We start from the raw sequence: 20,203 nt of genomic DNA on the forward strand, positions 1-20,203 counted from the left end.
ATTTTCATGATATTATACAATTTTAAATGATTTAAGAAGTATATTATCGATTTGTTAATCAATGCTAATAAATTGGCTTCGCCCCCAAACCCCCTTATCAAAATTTGCCAATATTTTGTGTATTATACCCAGGCCAGCATAAATAAATATTAAAAAATATTAGAATTAAAATTTTTGCCAAATTTATAATTAATAAGCGACTGAAAGCATTATTTTGAAAATGTTATCAATGTTTAGTAAATTGTATATTAATTCAATCTATTCGATGTAAAAAAAATTTGCCTCCCCCCAAACCTTCCAATTTTATGATCAACTCAATATATCTTATTCTATGTTAAAAATAATTATTTTAATTAAATTTTTGCATATAACAATATTTTGCAGAGATTTTATTTATTATTAACTTTATTTATTTAACTATGTATTTATTTTAATAATATATAAAAAGATAAATTTCAAAATATATAAATTTTATATAGATTATTATATTAAAAATTGAATTGAATGTAAATAACTATATTTTAAAAAAATAAAATTGCAATAAAATATGTAATTCTTGCTAAAAAAATACAATTTAACAATTTTATTTAGTATAAACCCTTTATTTAACTATGTGTTTATTTTATATACAAAAAATAAATTTCAAAATTAGAAATTTTATACAGATTACTATTTTAAAAATTGATTGTAAATATCTATATTTTAAAAAAATAAAATTACAATAAAATATAAGTAATTCTTGTATGCAATTTAAAAAAATATAATTTAACAGTTATATTTAATACAAATGAGTATATTATATAAATAATTCTTATTGTAGGTGCAATACTATTATTAAATATAGTATAAAAATATCATGACTAAAAATTCATTATAATTAAGTTTTACATATAAAAATTTTATGACTAAGAAAATATTACAATTATATGATTTGAATTTATAAAGAGAGGTCTACTTTTCTCTGAGATTTGGCTAATTCATCTAGAATCAAATTTTTATCTAGAATAATCTCCTTATAAATATTTAATAGGGCTAATCCATTTAAACGGTTTTCACCAGTGCTATTTCTTAAATAGGTTTTTAACCTTTTCAAAGTTGAAAAAGACCTTTCATTAGTGCAGGTACTAATCGGTAAAGTAGCTAAAATAAAAAACAATGTTTTGATATTGGGCAGGGAATCTAAAGTGCAATTACACATGGAAAGGGCCTGAAAAGCATTTTTTGGTCTCAAAGAGTACATTTTTATACCAAAATTCGACATCACAAAGTACGACCCTAATAAATCATCAGAATAAAACTCTGAGATGTTCTTAATATCCTCTCGCGTTTCAAGTGTAATCAACAATTCAGACTCAACCGGCAAAAGAAAATAAAAGCTTTTTAAAATAAAATTGTGACTTATAAATCTTTCCTTTAATTGAAATAAAAATGTATCAATAAGTGGAATAAAAATGTTAATTTTATAAAAATCCTCAATCGTAGATGCATCAATATTTGAGCGATTGGATTGTCTAGAAACTACTCTAGGTTTAAAAATTTCAATCCCAAACATATTAGCGATCTCCTTTACTTTCTCATATATTTCCTGAAATTTTTCATCCACATTATCTCTGATATTTGTTAATATTTCAACAATATCCTTTGCCCTATTCATAACCTCACTTAAATCCAAATCAATTTTTTGTAACATTTTGCTAAAATCATATGTATAATTAAATAAAAAATAAACACATTGAATTGAAATTAAAAATTGAGGCTTCGTAATAGCCTGTAAAAGATTTTCCGCATCTGCGGAATCTTTATCTTTGTGTAATATGTATGATTCCAGTGCCGCAAAAATAACCTCATATAACTCGATGAAAACCTTCACCGATTGTTGTCTTTCAATGAATCTTGTGGGACAAAATCTTTTTAATTTTTTTTTTTAATTTTTTGAATCAATTTCATCGAACGTTTGGGTAAAAATCTCCCTCTTCTTGGGTGGGGTAAAGAAGTCACAAACCGACGATATTGTTTCTAAATTTTGAAAAATATATAAAAATTATATAAAGATATCTATAATACATAATAAAATCTAATAAATTTCAATTAAATCAAAATCTTTTTACGTAAACTGTTCTCGATGTCTCTAATTTCACATGCCTCAGATCATCAAATTCAGGCAATGTGAACTGCAGTGAACATAAAGAGCTGTGCTATAAAGCTCTCTAATTCTTGACTGGACCCCTTTAACATGGCCACTCATCGAGGGAGCTCCATCGTACCCTTGGCCTCTCAGTAGATTTAAATTTAAATCCAGGTTTTGAAGTGATTTAATAATTTAATTAGCAATCGTTTCTGACTTAGTGTCAGGTAATTCAATAAATGGAACAAATAGTTCCTTCATTTTATAATTACCTGATTCCATATCAATAAACCTTATTGCTATGGATAGTTGTTCAATATTACCAATATCGGAAGTTTCATCTACCAAAACACTAAAAAATGGTGATGCTTTGACTTTTGAAGAAACTTCCTTTAATATAAACTGAATGCATATTGATATTATTTCATTTTGAATAGTGGGACTTAGGTAAGTAGCATTTTTAGAGGAGCTTTCAAAAAGCTTTAGGTAGTTGTCATTATTATTACATAAAAATTTCAATAATTCCTTGAAATTTCCTTCATTGTGAGAAGGGGATGTAAGTGTTAGGGGGCCAGGAGATATCCTATGAGCTCTTAACGCCAAGCCCTGCCTCCCTAACCAAATGATAGCATCAATAATTATAATTATTCTTGATCGATTTTTTGTAACAATATCAAAATTTTTTTTATTCAATACATTGGATATTGATATCTTTTGATTCATTGAGATTTCTTTTAAAGAATCCATTATCTCACAGGAATTATTTATTTTTTTGATGATAATTAAAATTTTCGAACGCATCTTTCCATCTTGTGTACACCTGACTTACCAATGTTTTGAGTTTTTGTAACCCATTTCCAGCATATCTTGGGGAAAATATGACGCAAACTTTACAAAATGCGCCCTTTTCATCGGCTGAGTAAGCAAGCCACTTATATTTGTTAAGCCAGGATGCTTGAAAGGTTAAATTTCTTTTGCCCAAGGGCAATGGAAATTTATAACATTTGTCAGGTATTTAAATATTTTCAACAGCTAACAATTTTTCATTATCATTTTTAAAATGAAAATTTAAGTAAAGTGAAACAACTTTTTGAGAACAGTGTGGTGTTTCTATATTTTTTTTTTAGATTTTAAATGATATATTTCAATATGAATTTCAATGTTAAGAGCTGAGCAGCACAAGAAAAAAATCTGGAATTTAAAAAATGTATCTCAGATAGATATCAAAGTTTCTTAATAAAAATTTAAAGACAGATACAAGTAGAAGGAAATTACTATAGAATATCATTACCAATTTTAATTAATATTTTTATATTTATAGGATGATTTACACTCATGGAAGTGAAGAAGGTAGTAATATTTAAATTATGAAAATAAGTTCCTAAATATTATAAGCTGCCCAAGATTGTATATACAAAAGATTTTAAGAAAATAATTATGTTCTTCACAAATAAATAATAAAAACTGTATTTTATAAACTATTCTAGTTTAATTGGTAATGATAAATCATCTGTATCTAAAATTCATTTTTTCACAACAAATCTGTATCTAGATTATTTTTCTGGAGGGCCTGCCCAACTCTGTTTGTATTGTAGATACAAGTTTTCAATACTGCTCAACTCTGTTTGACTTATAATGTACTACCGTTTGCAAAATAACACAAAAAAATGACTAACTTTAAAATTATAACTAAATATCGTACATTGCAAAATTTTAATAACTCTAAATGAAAATAGTATAATTTACAAATAAAAAAAATGGAATTAAAATAAATACTATACCATCATTTGATGATTTTCCAGCCAAATCAACTGATAGCTCACATGCTTTTGTAACACATAATGTTTCTATTTTTAATTAAAAAATATTAGAAATTATAAATAATTTAGAATATATACCATCATTTGATGATTTTGTAGCTAACTCATCATTGGTTTTCCCATGGAGTGGTAATGGTATGTCTGGTATTGCAAGATTTAAATAAAAGATATTATAAATAATACCATTACCTTCGTCATCTGAGGATACAACGAAAACCAACTCAACTGATGGCTGATTTTTACTAGCAAGAGCAACATCTATATCTATATATATTTCTAATTCAAATTACACAACTTTAATTTTTATATACCTTTTTCTTTTTGTTGTTGACGAAAAAACTTATGGATATCCATATTTAAAAATTATAAAAAATTAAAATTTATAAACTATCTATATAGTTTAAAAATATATATTTAATAATTAAATTTATAAATATCTAATTTAACTATGCCAAGCCAGAAAATATTTACAAAATATCTTTATTGTTATTTAATAAATTTAACTATGCCAGAAATTATTTACATGCAATATATCTTTATTCTTTTATTGTTATTTAATATTTTAGTTCATATAATTTATATATATTTTTAAACGATGTGATCATTTAAAATTAAAACTCCTTTTTTTATAAATATATTTCATTGTGATATTCATATTCATATTGTATTATATATAATATATTATTTTATATCTCTAAATTGAAACCGTTTTTTAAATATAATTATTCGCAATAAAAAAATAATAATAAAAAATTTAAAAAAAAAAAACATTTTTAAAAAAAAAAAAAATTTTTTCATGGGGGGGGGGGTTGACCCCCAAACCCCCCCTTGTCTACGCCACTGATTATAATTAATATAATTTTCCGATGTCCTCACTACGTCATCTTGACGTCATGTCATCGCTACGTCATGTCATCGCTACGTCATGTCATCGCTACGTCATGTCATCGTTACGTCATATCATCGTTACGTCATGTCATCGGCTTTTATTTATTTATTTGTTTAATTAATTTATTTATTTTATACAAACAGATGATCCTATAACTTAAATTTTCAATGCAACTGTAAGAGTCCATATTAAAACCAAAAAGTAATACATTATTTACTATTGTTGATTTTATTTATTTATTTTATACAAACAGATGATCCTATAACTTAAATTTTAACTGAGTTAATTCAATAAATTTAATTTATCTAGGCTTGGGAAAATTTTTTCAAAATTACTATGGGTTGGACTGGGCTTAAAAAATATTTCTCAAAATAAATATTGGCTTTGTTTTCAAAAATTATTAGGGATTAAAATGGGCTTGAGAAAATCTTTTTAAATTATTAAGATCTTGGATGCTTAGAAATTTTTTCCAAATATTGAAGGCTTGAACCTATATTGGGATTTTTTAATGTTAAATGTTAGTCTTATGTTAATATTTTTATAAAGTATTATATTTTACCCGTAGACTAATTGGTAAATCAGAGATTTCCCCTTCATTAATTATAATATTAATATCTCTGCCCCCCCCCCAATTTTTTTGATGATATCCCTCCAACTACTAGATATATGCATCTAATATTGACCCATCTATTGGTTTACAGAATTTTAATGTTCGTCCTATTTCAATAATAATGTTTATTTATATTTTTGCCTGATTTCTTTATTTGTCTAGGCTGGCCCAACTTTAATCCCTCACATTGCTACAAAACATGATGAATCTATTAAAGATAAGCAAAGAAAATAATGACGAATAAACAAAAGCCTTGCCCGTTCTATAGTTACTGGTAGCCAAAATAATAAAAAACTAAGCTTGAAATGAATCCTTTGGAGGTTTATTTCGTTTTTTTATCTTATGTTTTATATATATATGTTTATTTATTTTCACCCAGTTGCCTCCAAATGATACTACCACAATCCCAATGCCACCTCTGCCTATTTTTTAACAAACATAAGCATTCAATTCCGTACTATCATTCACTTTACTAGGAGTTATTATAAATATCACTTTATCTGATTCTCTGAGAAACTTTCATGATTATTTAAAAGAATGTTCAAACTTGAATGTGCAGTACGGCCATTTTCATCAACTTTATTAATGGAAAAATATGCAGTAGTTCTGTCATGGCCTTAACAATTCTTACTACCTTTTTATGGTTGAGTTAACATTGTCGTTCATGATTCTATTTTAGAGGGGGCTACCAATGCTGACATTGACAGAAATATCATTTTGCGTTCTTCTTTTACCAGTATCCCAAGGCATAGGCATATGACTCATCTTTATCAGGACGTATTGTGTTTTGTACTGTGCTTTGGTAATCCGTCATTACTTTCATCTACAACCCTAAATGATATGAAATTGTACATTAATTATTTCCTTTCCAGACAACCTTCCAGATTTATTTGTCGCTTTTTCCATCAAAAATAAAAATGTTAACAAGGATTTGCTCTTAATTATATCAAATACACAACATAATAATTATTGCTCATTATTTTTAAAAAAAAATTAGCCTAAATTTATGTCAATAAAAAATATTTTATACTTTGCATATAAGTTTCATTAGTGTTTAATGTCATTTGTTATTTAAATAGATAGCATTTTTTTTTACTTAACATAAAATATAGACAAATAATTTGGGAAATGCAAGACATACATTAAATTTATCCGAAAAGCTACAATAACCCTATATAATAAACAATAATTTATTTTTTATATATAATTATAATTGATCATATTACCAAAAAGTATAAGAGTCGGTTATTTTTATTTTATTTGTCATGATTCTCTAATAAGTGGTTTGCCCAGGCCTTCCCAGTTTCCCTTAATACGGAATTCACATGTGTTTTTTTACATCTTAAACTAATAGGTAAATCAGATAATTCTTCTTCATGTGATGATAAATCAATTAATAATTTAACTATCTCCGAGGTGGGAAAAAATTTTCAAAATTATATTGGATACGACTGGGCTTGGAACCTCAAAATTTATATTAGCTTGCACCTGACATGGGAATATCTTTAACAAATTATTAAGGGTTGAGCTGGGCTGGATAAACTTTTTAATAATTATATGCTTCCTAATATTGTGAGCTTGGATCTGGCATGACATCTATCGTAAAAAAATGAATAAAAATCTCATTCCCCGTCATTTTTGACAGGCTTTCTACTAGTATTAATTATTTTGTACCCAAATCTATTTTAAATTTGTTTTACTAAAGAACCACGTTTATTTATTAATTAGCATATCGTTTTAAAATCAGTCTAAGGAATCAGTAAAAATGTTATTATTTCTTTTAAATTACCTTTCTATACATTCAAAAGTATCTATACTTTATTGGAAACATATTGACCATATTTTTAGAGATGAGATATATAATTTAATAATTTCAGGATCTATATATAAAGGATTTATTTTATAAAAAAATTATTTCCTATTTATGGTAGTTTATATTCCTAGAGATTTTATTTTGGGGAATAAATTTTCTCATAAAAATATTATTCTGTACAATTTTTTCCGAGGAATTATTCACCTAGCTTTTTTTTCCCTGGTAATAATTTCCCGGAGGAGTAATTTTCGGTAAATTTTTATTTCTTGTAATTAGTTTCCGAGATGTTATTTTCAAGGATTTGTATAGGTTTATACCAGTGACGAAGCGTCCATAGAAGCAAGGGAAGTATTGCTTCCCTTAAAACTTTTCTTACAAAATTCTTAAATAAACTTAATATAATCTTTATACTATGCTAAATAAACGTAACTGACTTCGTTAAAAAAATTAATATAATTTTTATAACATTAAAAAGATTAATATTATTTTTATAACGTTAAAAAATTAATATTTTTTACTATATTAAGAAATACTATTATTTTTACTACGTTAAAAAATTTACTATTATTTTTAGTACATTATAAAATTTACTATTATTTTTACTATGTTAAAAAAATTTACAAGAGGGAAGCAAATTTAATATTGTTTATTTTTTTTTAATAAATAAAGAGAATATCATGCCATGGTATTGTGTAATTTTACCATTAAAATATAAGCAATGGGGAAGCAAATAAAAAAATGCTTATTTTATTTAAATAAATAAAAGAGAAAGAAATTTTTTTATATAATATTTTTTTCCTTACTTTTTAAATAAAAATTTTTTCGTTTTTAAATCCTTAATTAATGTTTAATAATTGTAATTGTATTATTGAACATTTATTAACATTATCATTTAGCTCAAGAAATTTTGATGCGAAAAAGTGGATTATTAAAAAGGGAAGACCAAAACCAATTTTATAAAACTAAAAAAAGTAATCAAAACTTGCATCCGTAATTTTTCTATCGATAAATATGAAAAATATGAATGACTGATGTGATTTTTCTAATTCTCTATATTGCTGGTCATGCCTATTATTCCCAAAGAAAAAATATGTTTGAAATGATAAAGAATTTTCGGATATGATTAATTTTTCAAAGGCAGTTAAACGGCATGAGGAATCAACCGCTCTGCAGGATTCAATTATAAACATTTGGTCAAAATCGTATTGAAAATATAATAGATTCGATGAGCAAAATATCAATTGAACAGCATAATTCGAAAGTCAAATCAAATAGAGAAATATTGAGAATATTGATCAACTCTATATGTTTTCTTGAAATTCAGTAGCTCGCATTCCATGGTGACGATGAATCTTCTAATTGAGTAAATAAAGGAAATTATATTGAATTAATTTATATGCTGGTGGAAGAAAATTTACTATTGAAATATCATTTAGAAAATAGTATAGTTTTTTATTTATCAAGCGATATTCAAAATGATTTAATAAATTCCATTTCCTATGTCTTACACCAATTTTAAATGAATTAGAAGAAACGGAATTTATATCAATAATATTAGATGAAACAACAGATATCAATAATAAATCTCAACTGGTTGTAGTTCTTCGATGTTTTAAATAACGGGACATTTATGAAACAAAATATTTATTAAATTTAAACGACACTTATTCTCAATTTTTCGACTTACACAAGCTGGAAATCGAATTAAAGGTAGTGTTTCGGACGATGAATTTAGAAAGAAAAAGAATGTTAATGAAATACTTGAATTTTTAATATGCACCGATTTGATGAAAAGTTTTAAGTTTTTTAAATTGTGCAAATTCATCTTAACTTTGGCTTCAACAATAGCAAGTGCAGAACGAAGTTTTTCATCTTTAAAAATAATCAATCAATTGCAGAAAACAGGATGAGCCAAAATCGATTATCGAATCTATCTTTTATTTCGATTGAAAAAAATTATAAAAAAATTTAAAATCTAGCGATAACTTTTATAATGCAGTAATTGATCATTTTACTCAAAAAAAAGACGAATACCACTAATTTATAAATCTTGATGTTTTTATGGTTTGAGTTTGACTAAAATATAAAAATAAAAAAAATAAAATGACATTTTCAAATAGACCTTCGAAATATATTTCCACATTCACTGCTGAGTGAATATTATTACATCTTAATATTAAATACGATTTATATATTGTTTTTGAACATCAAGATTATTCAGTAAATTATTATTTGATACATAAAACTATTAAATTGACTTACCACGTTTTAAAAATGAGCCAATCTGACACTCCCTGAAAACTTTCTGCTACCTCTAGAGTTCACATATCGTAAAATTAACGATAAACCCAGAGAAAGTTTTACCTTAGACATGGCCCGGTCAGATTCTAGGCCAATTTTGTAGGCAGTGCCCCCCCCCCTCTCATTGCAAACTCCCCTCCCTCCTTTCCAAGCAAAAAAAATTTCCCGAAAATTTTCATGTCAGCATATTATTAGAAAGCCCGATTAAGATTTTAGCCAAATAATATTATGTGTCTCAAAATATGGCAAATAGAAATCCAAATCTTGCTGCCATCTTTAAACAAAATCACCAAGCTTACATTATATTATTTTGTCTAAATTTTTAATCCGGTCATTTTTAAAGGAGGTAATGTAAATGTAGTTAATTAGGTGGATGGAAATGTAAATTATAAAGGTGCCATGATTCAGAATAAGGAAAATGAGCATGATCTTCCAAAAGCAAAAATAAGAGATTAGAACTTCTAGCGATTCTTACTTCAAATATTCTTCGAACCAACTGATTATAATCAGATATTACCAAATAGGCCAACATCACTCAACAAGACTGTTACTAATAATGGAAGAAGATTTCCTACTTTGAATAATTTATAGAAGATGATCCAATTTTCTTTTCCTTGTAGAATCCCTCATTTAAAGAATGTTAAATCAACTTATACCAACACGTTTACCAAAGTTCCTGAAAAAAGGACCTTGAAAAACATGATAATTATATACACAGAAGTAAGACCAAAAGATTTTTCCAATTATTTGTACAAACTAATTAATGAAATTTAATCAGGATGACCATTTTAATTTTCTACACATAAATAAATTAAAACTTTTTGGAAAACAATATCACTAAAGAGAGATTATAAAATTTTGTTAAAAAATTATTGTTAAAAGTTTAGAAAATTATAAAGTGTTATACCATATTTTGTCAAATTTTTATACCCACACATGCATCAATTTAGATCACCCACAGCGAGTTGTGAGTCAAATATTTCATCATTAAAGAGAGTTATTAAATCAGATAAACTTTTGAGTACTGGTATAAGAAAGTTTATTTTGGTTTTACTAGGACAAGAAAAATGCATACTGAAACTATTAACTTTGGAAATGTTTTTAAGGTACTTAAAAATACATCTCAACCAAATATATATTGTTAATACTTTATTTTTATAAATTTTACACTGCTCAATTATTGGTCATAATATTAATTGTAGTAAAGTGATAAATATTTTCTCAATTACATATACTTTAAATCTAGTGTTGTTAAACGGCCCAATTTGAGCCGATTTTTAAAAACACTAACTCAATATTTTATTCATAAAAATATTATGCAAGTCTAAAGATTTTGGTCATAGATTGAGGTTTGGAATTTATTAGCTATATCTTGAGGTCTGGGCAATACTATTCTGACTAAACTATTGAGTTATCGTTCTTAAAAATTGGCGCAAAACGAACCGTTTACAACATTAATTGAATCCTTAATATATTGTACAAACACCAGGGTTGTGCATTTGACCGGTCAAATACAATTCAGTCAATTGACCGATATTTGACCGATCAAATATGGTCAAATTCAAATAAATGTTCTTTACACCAATATTAACTTTATTTTGCATTTATATAATATTATAATAAATCTATGTATAATAATAAATATCATAATATTTTTTAATTCATTCTATAGCCAATGTTTCACTCTCCGTGGCAGAGTCTTGTTCCGATTCATATTCAATATCATTATTTTCTTTAATATTTTTAATCAATCTTAAATTCTGATACACTCTTACTAATTTTCCTGCTGTAGAAGCCTTTAATCTATTTCTGTTTTTCGTGTGAATATTGCCCCAAACCGACGAATTTCTTTCAGAAGAAGAAGTCGAACTAGGAAATGTTAGTAAAATATTAGCGACTTCTCTTAATGGGCAAGGTGGGCAAAATGCATTCCACCAACTTGAGGCCGAAATTTGATTGTTTCTTATGGAAGTTACAACTTTCCATATATTATGGCTATTAAATATACCGCTTTTGCTTCTGAAATTTACTATATTACTCAAAATATTTTGATTATCACCACCTTGTAAAATACCCAATTCTTGTATTATTACATGCTTCATCAAATTCAGTATTAGTAAGATGCTCCCCTTGATATTGGGGGTCCAATAAATAATCAGCATTGTTAGCATATGTATTTAGATCAGTTTTTCTCTTTTCAAACATAACCTTAATTTTTTTTTCTTGAGATGGAGAAAATATAGAATCATGGCATGATTGTATTATGTGTTTTTCCAAATTAAGCATCTCGTTTTTTACTTGGGCCAAAGTACATTTATCCCCTTGCACTTCAACAATGAGGTAGCTAAAGGTTGGAGTATAGCTAAAAATTTTAAATTTTTCGTCCAAAATTCTTCGTTTAATATATTATTGGTAATTTCTATGGGACAAATATCACAAATAGCTTCTTCAACAACTGATGCTTTTAGAGCTTTCTTGCATATTTGAATTTGCTCCATACATTTTATTGACGATGCCCATCTTGTTTGGCTAATTGTACTTAATGTAGATGGTATGCCATGAAGATTCTTATTACGGGAAAATACTGCAGCTGGTATGTGTTTATTCTTGAAAAATTTAACAATTTTTTTAATTATTGAAATATGGTCACTGAAGGCGTTCAATCGTTCAAAATCGTGAAAGAATAACTGCAATGTATGCGCTGCACAACCAAAACATTGTATATGATTATAAATAGATTCAGATTTTAGAATTCTCTAGGCTGCTTTCATGTTAGCGGCATTATCAGTAACTAAAGAATATACTTTTACCGGATTCAATTCATGAATTACATTTTTAAATACCTGGGCAATATAATCTGCCGTATGGCGATTTTCCTCAGTATTTAGAAATTTGTAGAACACTGGAATAGGCGTCATCACCATAAAATTAATAATACTCTCGTTTCTAATGTTGCTCCAGCCATCTGATACAATTGATAAGTAAGGAGCTTTATCTATTATATCTGCAACTCTCACCTCCATATCACCTGACGCTTTGTCTAGAAGATATCCAGCCAGCTGTGTAAATAGGACGTATTTTTTTAAAAAATTCTTGGATGTAGGGATTTTCAGTGATGTGGAAAGGTAAATTGCTCGCATATACAGCCTTTGCAAACAATTGATCCAGCTCATTTTTTTCTTTGGGATTAATTCTATCTATGAAACCGGTTATACAAGATTGAGATTTATATTTAATCGCCTTGCTTGTAGATTGATTAGAAATAATGGAATTAAATTCTCCTGAGTCACAAGACAAAATATTGTTCATTTGATAATCATTCTCACTAATTTCACCCAATTCTTCATTAGAGTTAGACTTAGAAGTATTACAAATTACATTTGTGATATTTTTTGTAGAGGTTGATATTTTGGAATTTGAATAAAATTTTTCCTTAATTATAACAGGGCACATAGTACAGCTGCTTAATAAATGTTTGACCATTCTATCAACGTAGGTGATATAGGACATCTTGCAAAACTTGCACACCGCTTTAACTGATTTACCATCGCGTACTTCTTGAAAATGTTTCCAAACATGATGCTTTGGTTTGAAATCCCTAATATATTAAAATTTAACAAAAAATGATTTTGATTATTGTAAAGTTAATCAATCTTAACTATTTTATAATTATCGATCAATTATTCCAATAATTTCTTAATATTATAAATATAGTATAATATATATAACTTTTTACCAGAATTGAATAATATTCCGTAAATCTGACCAGAACAATTAAAATGAAAATTAATTTTAAAAACCAAATATAGCAAGTGTAAGTAAAATAAATGAGAATTAATATAATTTATACTCGGCTAAATATTAAATAAAATTTAAATTTATTAAAAAATAAGAATGAAAAAATTATATTATGATTATAATAAATCGGGTATTTTTATTTTTTTTAAGAAAAATGAATTGAAAAAAATAAAGAAGGCGAGAAACGGCAATGATTAGGCAAAAAAATAACTAAAAATATTACTATATTTAGAAAAATTACATATTTATATTTTAACAATAAAAAAATTCTTTTGTTTTTAACAATTCATGATACAAATAATTTTTTAAATAATTGTAACCTAATAAGATTGATAAACATGCTTTTAATGCATACTAGTTAATTATATCAAAATATTTATTCGCCATTAATATTTTAGAGTATTTGACCGTATTTGACCGGTCAAATACTCCTCCGGTCAATTGACCGACATGCCAACCCTGACAAACACAATTAAACTACGTAACGTTATTATATAATATTTGCAAAATCATTAAATCAACTCATTTCTTTCTGCTATAAGTCAATTTTTATCTTCTATCTAATTTTATAAACATATTTGTTCATAATTAAATTTTATATATATTTTTATATGTGGCAATTTTCAAATATCAATGTATATTTCAATTTTATGATCAAATAAATCAAATACTCGTTTTATGGAGTTAAAAAAAATTCTTATGCTCTCAAAAAATTTTGTCTGCCACCTCCCCAAATGTGTAAAGTTAAAATCGGGCTTGGACATAGGCTTTCTATTCTATACACAAATCGAATTATATCAGCCGCAGTGGATGTTTCCTTCCTAAGGAGCCAACCTAACTTCCTTTTTACATATATTATTAATTTTTTTATAAATTATGTAAATAATTATGATATATTAACATTTATAATGTATTTATTATAACAATGTTTTAAATTGAATTAATAAAGTTTTTATATTAATTTACTAGACAATTTTAATATATATATATATTTCCGGTTATGGGTTACTTTATTTGAATATTTTCTGATGTATGTTAAAATTAATTTGTGATGGGTAATTTTTTTTTTGAAAATTAAGTTAGTGATAACGCCTTTTTTGGATGATAATGATAAAATTAGCAGCCCATTACTTTTTTGAAATAAAGTTTAAAGTTTACACACTGCAAATTTGTGAATCTTATTATATATCCTATCCCTCTCTTTTTTGGACCTAACCATTGCGGTTTATTCTTTAGAAAATTCTCAGTGATTTGATCTTTAGTTAGATCTGCAACGAAAGGTAAATTATATGTTTTTGATTATATTTATATTATATATTACAACTCAATCAAATTCAATTCCTTATGATCAATTACTTTCCGAGCAGGTGCCTTAGTAACATAGAAAATTAATAATTTATCAAGTAAGAGAATACAATCCTTATATCACCCGGGAAGAGCTATTGAGGGGTTAAGCCCTGACAAAATTTTGTATTTCTCTTCAAAATTTTCAAAAAAACTAATAATTAAGTTTAAAAAAAAGGTTTTAACATTTTAGATTATGACGTGACACTTATATTATTTATTAGATAAATTTCATTAAAAAACCATATGACAAATCTTACCATCATTATCATCGATTTTTTTTTGAAAAAAGTAGATTTTTATTTTAATTAAATTTTTGAAATCTAAAAAAAAAGTCATATTTAATATGTAGACCACATTAAAAGTGGCCCATGGAAGTTTCTAATCATTTGGCCAGGTCCATTAAATACATCTTGTATAGGTTACCTGGACCATAATAATTTTGTAAATAAATTAAAAATCTATAAAATTACAAAAATTAAAAATATAATTTAAAAAAATATATTTATGGCGTTAATACATTCTAGGCTAAAAAATCTTTTGAATCTGAAAATTTATAGGGATATTTTCTGTTTAAGATATACCTTTTCTTTTGAGTCCACAATAATGGTAATAATTGTTTTTGCCTATTATCACTAAAATATAGATCGCTTCTTCTCCCAAGTTCCCTAATCTGGAAGTAACATACGGTAATTTTTCAACATTACGTGTATTATAGACAAAAACCATCTATGTTATTTATATATGCATGACAATAAGATGTATATATCTAATGTATTTATGGGTCATGTAACTGAAACAGTATAACATCATAACGAGAGAAGTTTTTTACTATGTATGGAATATATAGCATTCTACAATGTAAAGTATCTTTTTAATCATATAAGATTTATTTCGATACTAGTAACATTTAAAATAATATTGAAATGATATTTTACGGGGTAGAATGCAATATAAATTTTATAACGCGCCCTATTAATTATTCTCCTTAAAAATAATCAAATTGATAACTTTTATTTAACAATTATAAATATAACTTCATTTAATAAAATATATAATTTTATCAATGTTTAAAATAATTAAGAAAAGAGGATTAAGGGGGAGGGATTATTTAATTTATTAAACCTGGCTATTTTTCTGATAATAGCCCTACTGTATTTGTCAAAATAGATGTTTTTTTTTACCAATTTATCATATCAATCTCCTCTTCTGGCGAAAATATGTTGTTAAATGGTTGTTAATTGAAATATTCATCAATACAGACAATTAAAACTGATTTAAATGACTATTATGTGGATATAGCTTTTAAAATGTTTGTGATGATTATGTTTTAGAAGTATATTTTTGTAAATCTTTTATTCTTCATTTTATAGAAATTTCTAGATATTTGTATAATAATTAAATAAAATTCTAATTATACAATTATAATGTATTCCAAATTATTGTAATATTGATACTTACACAGTAATATTTTCAGCGGGTCTAGCAATATTTTTCTTAACCACTTTATATTTGATATGTTGTTATATCAAAAATATGCGCAAATTATTCTCCCAACAAAAAGGCAAGAATCAAGAATCGCAGGAAGCATCCTTTATTCCTATAATTAGATATGTACCAAAAAAATATAATCCATTGAAAAGAGATAACTTTGAACCACTAAAAATACAACCCTCTACGCAGCATAAAAAGGACAATTTCTGGAAAATTTCTAAAGAGGATATTAATAAGGTATTGAATGACAAAAACACAACTAAGGGTAGAATGTCAATATCTACGAATCACTCATTAGGACTTAATGATGCCGCGTCATATACTCTGGAAGATACCAGCACTTATGATAAAATTTTACAAAAATATGCAAAATCAAATGTCACATTTAACAATAGTGGTAATACTGAACCTTATGTTAAAATATGTCTAAAATACAATCGATCTGATAAAGTTTTATCCATATTTTTAGAGGAAGCAGTCAATTTGCATCTCCTGGCTAAAGGTGATTTAAGTATTCTGTCATCTTTCAACCCTTTCGTATTAGTCAGTAGGTTGGGTGATCCCATGCACAAATTAACATCCCCTTCGAAAATAAACACATTTCATCCTAGATGGGAAAAGATGTTCCTCTTTAAACGTATAAAAAATTTCTTAAATATAATATACATATCAAACCTACAGATGTTACACTCATTTTATGACCCAACTTGAGTTAAAAAATTTTCCCATTTTTCAGCTCTATCAGAATTTTTATTTTTGATCGCGGACCTAGCCCGAATTTTAAAAATTTAATTTTTTTATGACCTTAGCCCGGCATTTGTCGTTGAGGTTATTTTAAATAATTTAGTCAGCATTTTGTATGATAAAAAACATAAGAAACGAGTGAATGTTAATTAATCCCTAGCTCGGGTTTTATAACACTATAAAACCCTGCTCTCTCTCAGCCATGCTTTCAGATATGCTTGAAGGTCTCTGTTTAATATAATTAGTTAAGTATTCTTTATATTACCATATACATTACTTATTTAAAAACCAATTAGAAATGAATCAGCAAGCTCTAAAATTCGAAATAATTCGTCTACAACTAGCCATTCAGGAAGAACAGAATAAAGAATATGTTATTTTAGGCGAATGCTATATACCACTAGGATCAATAACTAAATTAGGAATGGGTAATGAAACTCACGTACTCTGGCACAGACTAATATCTGTGAATTCCTTCACAGTAGTAAAAGGGGAAATTACGATTGGTTATACAATTTTATATAAAATGCATTTTGTATAAAATAACAAATATGATATAAAATAAAAATTTTCAAATATAAAATAAAATATTACTTTTTATACCTACAGGTTTGTGCGTCAACCCTGGATCCAAAATTCAGAATCAACAGGATTTGATAATTAAACTATATGATTTCGTTCATTATAATATGCCTGGCTGATTCACATATTTCTAAAATATTTGCTAAGGTGTGGTTGCTTAACAAAGTGAATAGTGAAAAAGTCGCCAAAATTAAAAGTCAAAAGGTTGGACCTTTGGTAATGAATTTTGATATCAATGCTTTCGCTATTATTTTTGGGTATATTTTTGGATATATTTTTGTCATATAAAAATACTATGGTGCTCATGAGAATTTTACTAATTTTAATAAACCTTTTTTAGAATATACTCTATATTTTTTTAGAATCCTTTTGTTGATCCAAATCAAACGCAGGGGAGAGATAACACCGGGGACCAAGTCATCTATAGATTTGAAGAAACTTTAATCTTTCAGATTCCTAAACAAGTAAAAGGTTTAGAAGGTAAACTAATGGATAAAATAGCTTTGCTTGTTGTTTTGGTTGGGGTCGGCAAGCACCTGAACAAATATGTAATAGGAAACGTATACATTGATTCACAAGAATGTTTTTCTAAATTAGGTCATGATGGACAATCGAAACAAAAGTTTATTATTACGAACTGAAAAAGAAATATAATTATGCATTTGCAACATTTACCTTTATCCATATGATATATTCGAATTTGTATACTTTAACTTCAGCTTAAATAATGTATTGTATCTAAATAAAAATATTAATATTACTCTGCTAAGAAAAAAATAATATTTTATAAAAATATGCATTCTTAATTAAATTTAATTTCTAAATTTTGGTATTTGTCTTATTTTACCACAGTATCTATTCTTGTTCACATTTTTCTTATAGGCGAAAAAGTGCTAAATCATTGGATTAAGTTGAGAAGTCAATGCAAATATAGTCCTTCGTTGGTCTATTCAAAAAAGAATAAGTATACAAATAATAAATTTTTGATTTTGTTCGAATATAAATAAATAATTATTCGATTTGATTAAAAAGAATGATTGAAGAATTATTTGAATAATTCGTTTATTCGAAAAATTATGAGAACCTATTAATTGGATAGGTGTGATTAACTAGGCATACATCAATAATTTTTAAAAGGTTTTTCTTAGTTAGTTAGAACTAATTTGGTGTCAAAAAAACGCACATCTTATAAAAATAAACAACAAGAAAAAATGTTTGCCACTAAACTTTTGATATTATAAATTAAATTTAAATAAATTTTAATCTCTAATTGACTAAACTAAGTAGACAAATAAAATTTTATCAATCAAATTACGTTAAAATAAAATTTAATTTAAAAAAAGCTTAAATCAAAAGTAAGAGAAACAAGAGATCAGGAATATAAAATTTTGGTTAAGTAAATAAAGTTTTACCTAAATAAGGAAATATAAAATAGTAGTTTATCAAGAAAAATATATTTAAAAAATATATATGTATGAAAAGGATTATTATTATAAATTAATATCATTATAAAAGGGCTCATCCTAAAGCCTGAGAACAATGATGCAAATACAATAAGCTTGTTATTGATAACTCGGATATAATATTCAATTAATATTTATATATTCTTTTTTATATATAAGTTTTAATATTTTATATATATATATAATTTTTTAATATATATATTAATATAAAGTTATATGCTCATATGAAATAAAATAAATTTTACATTCAAGTATTTTTATTTATAATATAAAAAAGCGTTAAATAGAAGTATATCAAAATGTATCTTAAAAAGTATCTAAAAACAGATACAGATACCTCTAAAATAATATCTAGATACAGATACCACATTTTTATATCTAGATACTTTTATCTAGATACTTTAACAACACTGGAAAACAGCATAAGTGAGAAAACTATATTAAAATAAAATGTAAAAAAATTATGTACATACATGTTAAAAAAGGCAAATACAAAACTTTTTCAAAAAGTAAAAGGAGGAAAGCAAAATTAAACTCTTGTTGAGATCTGATCGTAAAACTTTCATAAAATTTTATGATAATTTACGATTTTTGTCATTTTAAATTTTTAACAGTATTTAACATTATGTCACTTTAGAAGCATATCAGTAAGCTTTATAAAGATATTTAAATGAAGCCTCTAGCTCACCATGTCACTCTTATAAAATTCAAAAAGGTTATAAAATAAATTATAAAAAATATCGATTAAAATAAAAGTAATATATTATGGTGTAAAATAAGTCCCAATCTTAAAAAAATTTATCCCTTATTAATGTTAAAAAATCAAAACATATCCTAAAAAATAACATTTAAAATAAAAATAATAATATACTTCTCAAAAGAAGCAATAACCTTCATTTCTTTACATATTTTTAAAATGAAAATAATTTATTTGGCTTAAAGTTTTTATTATTATAAAGTTACCATTCTAAACTTTAGTCCCATGGATGGTATTCTCCACATTACATGATAAACTCTATTATATTTTATAACGTTACGAAAGAATAAAATTTTCCTTTAGAATCTATTGGGTGGGCTCTTTCCCAACGACAATAACCAATCTGATGGCATAACTTTCAAACCTCAAGAAAGAAGTTGGCATAAATATATATACATTTATGCGTGATCCAATTTATCTATCTAGGGAAGCATAAATTTTAAAATGAAACAAATTATATTGA

Source organism: Gordionus sp. m RMFG-2023, chromosome 1 (genome assembly GCF_954871325.1).
Source record: "Gordionus sp. m RMFG-2023 chromosome 1, tfGorSpeb1-WG-v2, whole genome shotgun sequence".
In the NCBI taxonomy this organism is placed as follows: Eukaryota; Metazoa; Nematomorpha; class Gordioida; order Chordodea; family Parachordodidae; genus Gordionus; species Gordionus sp. m RMFG-2023.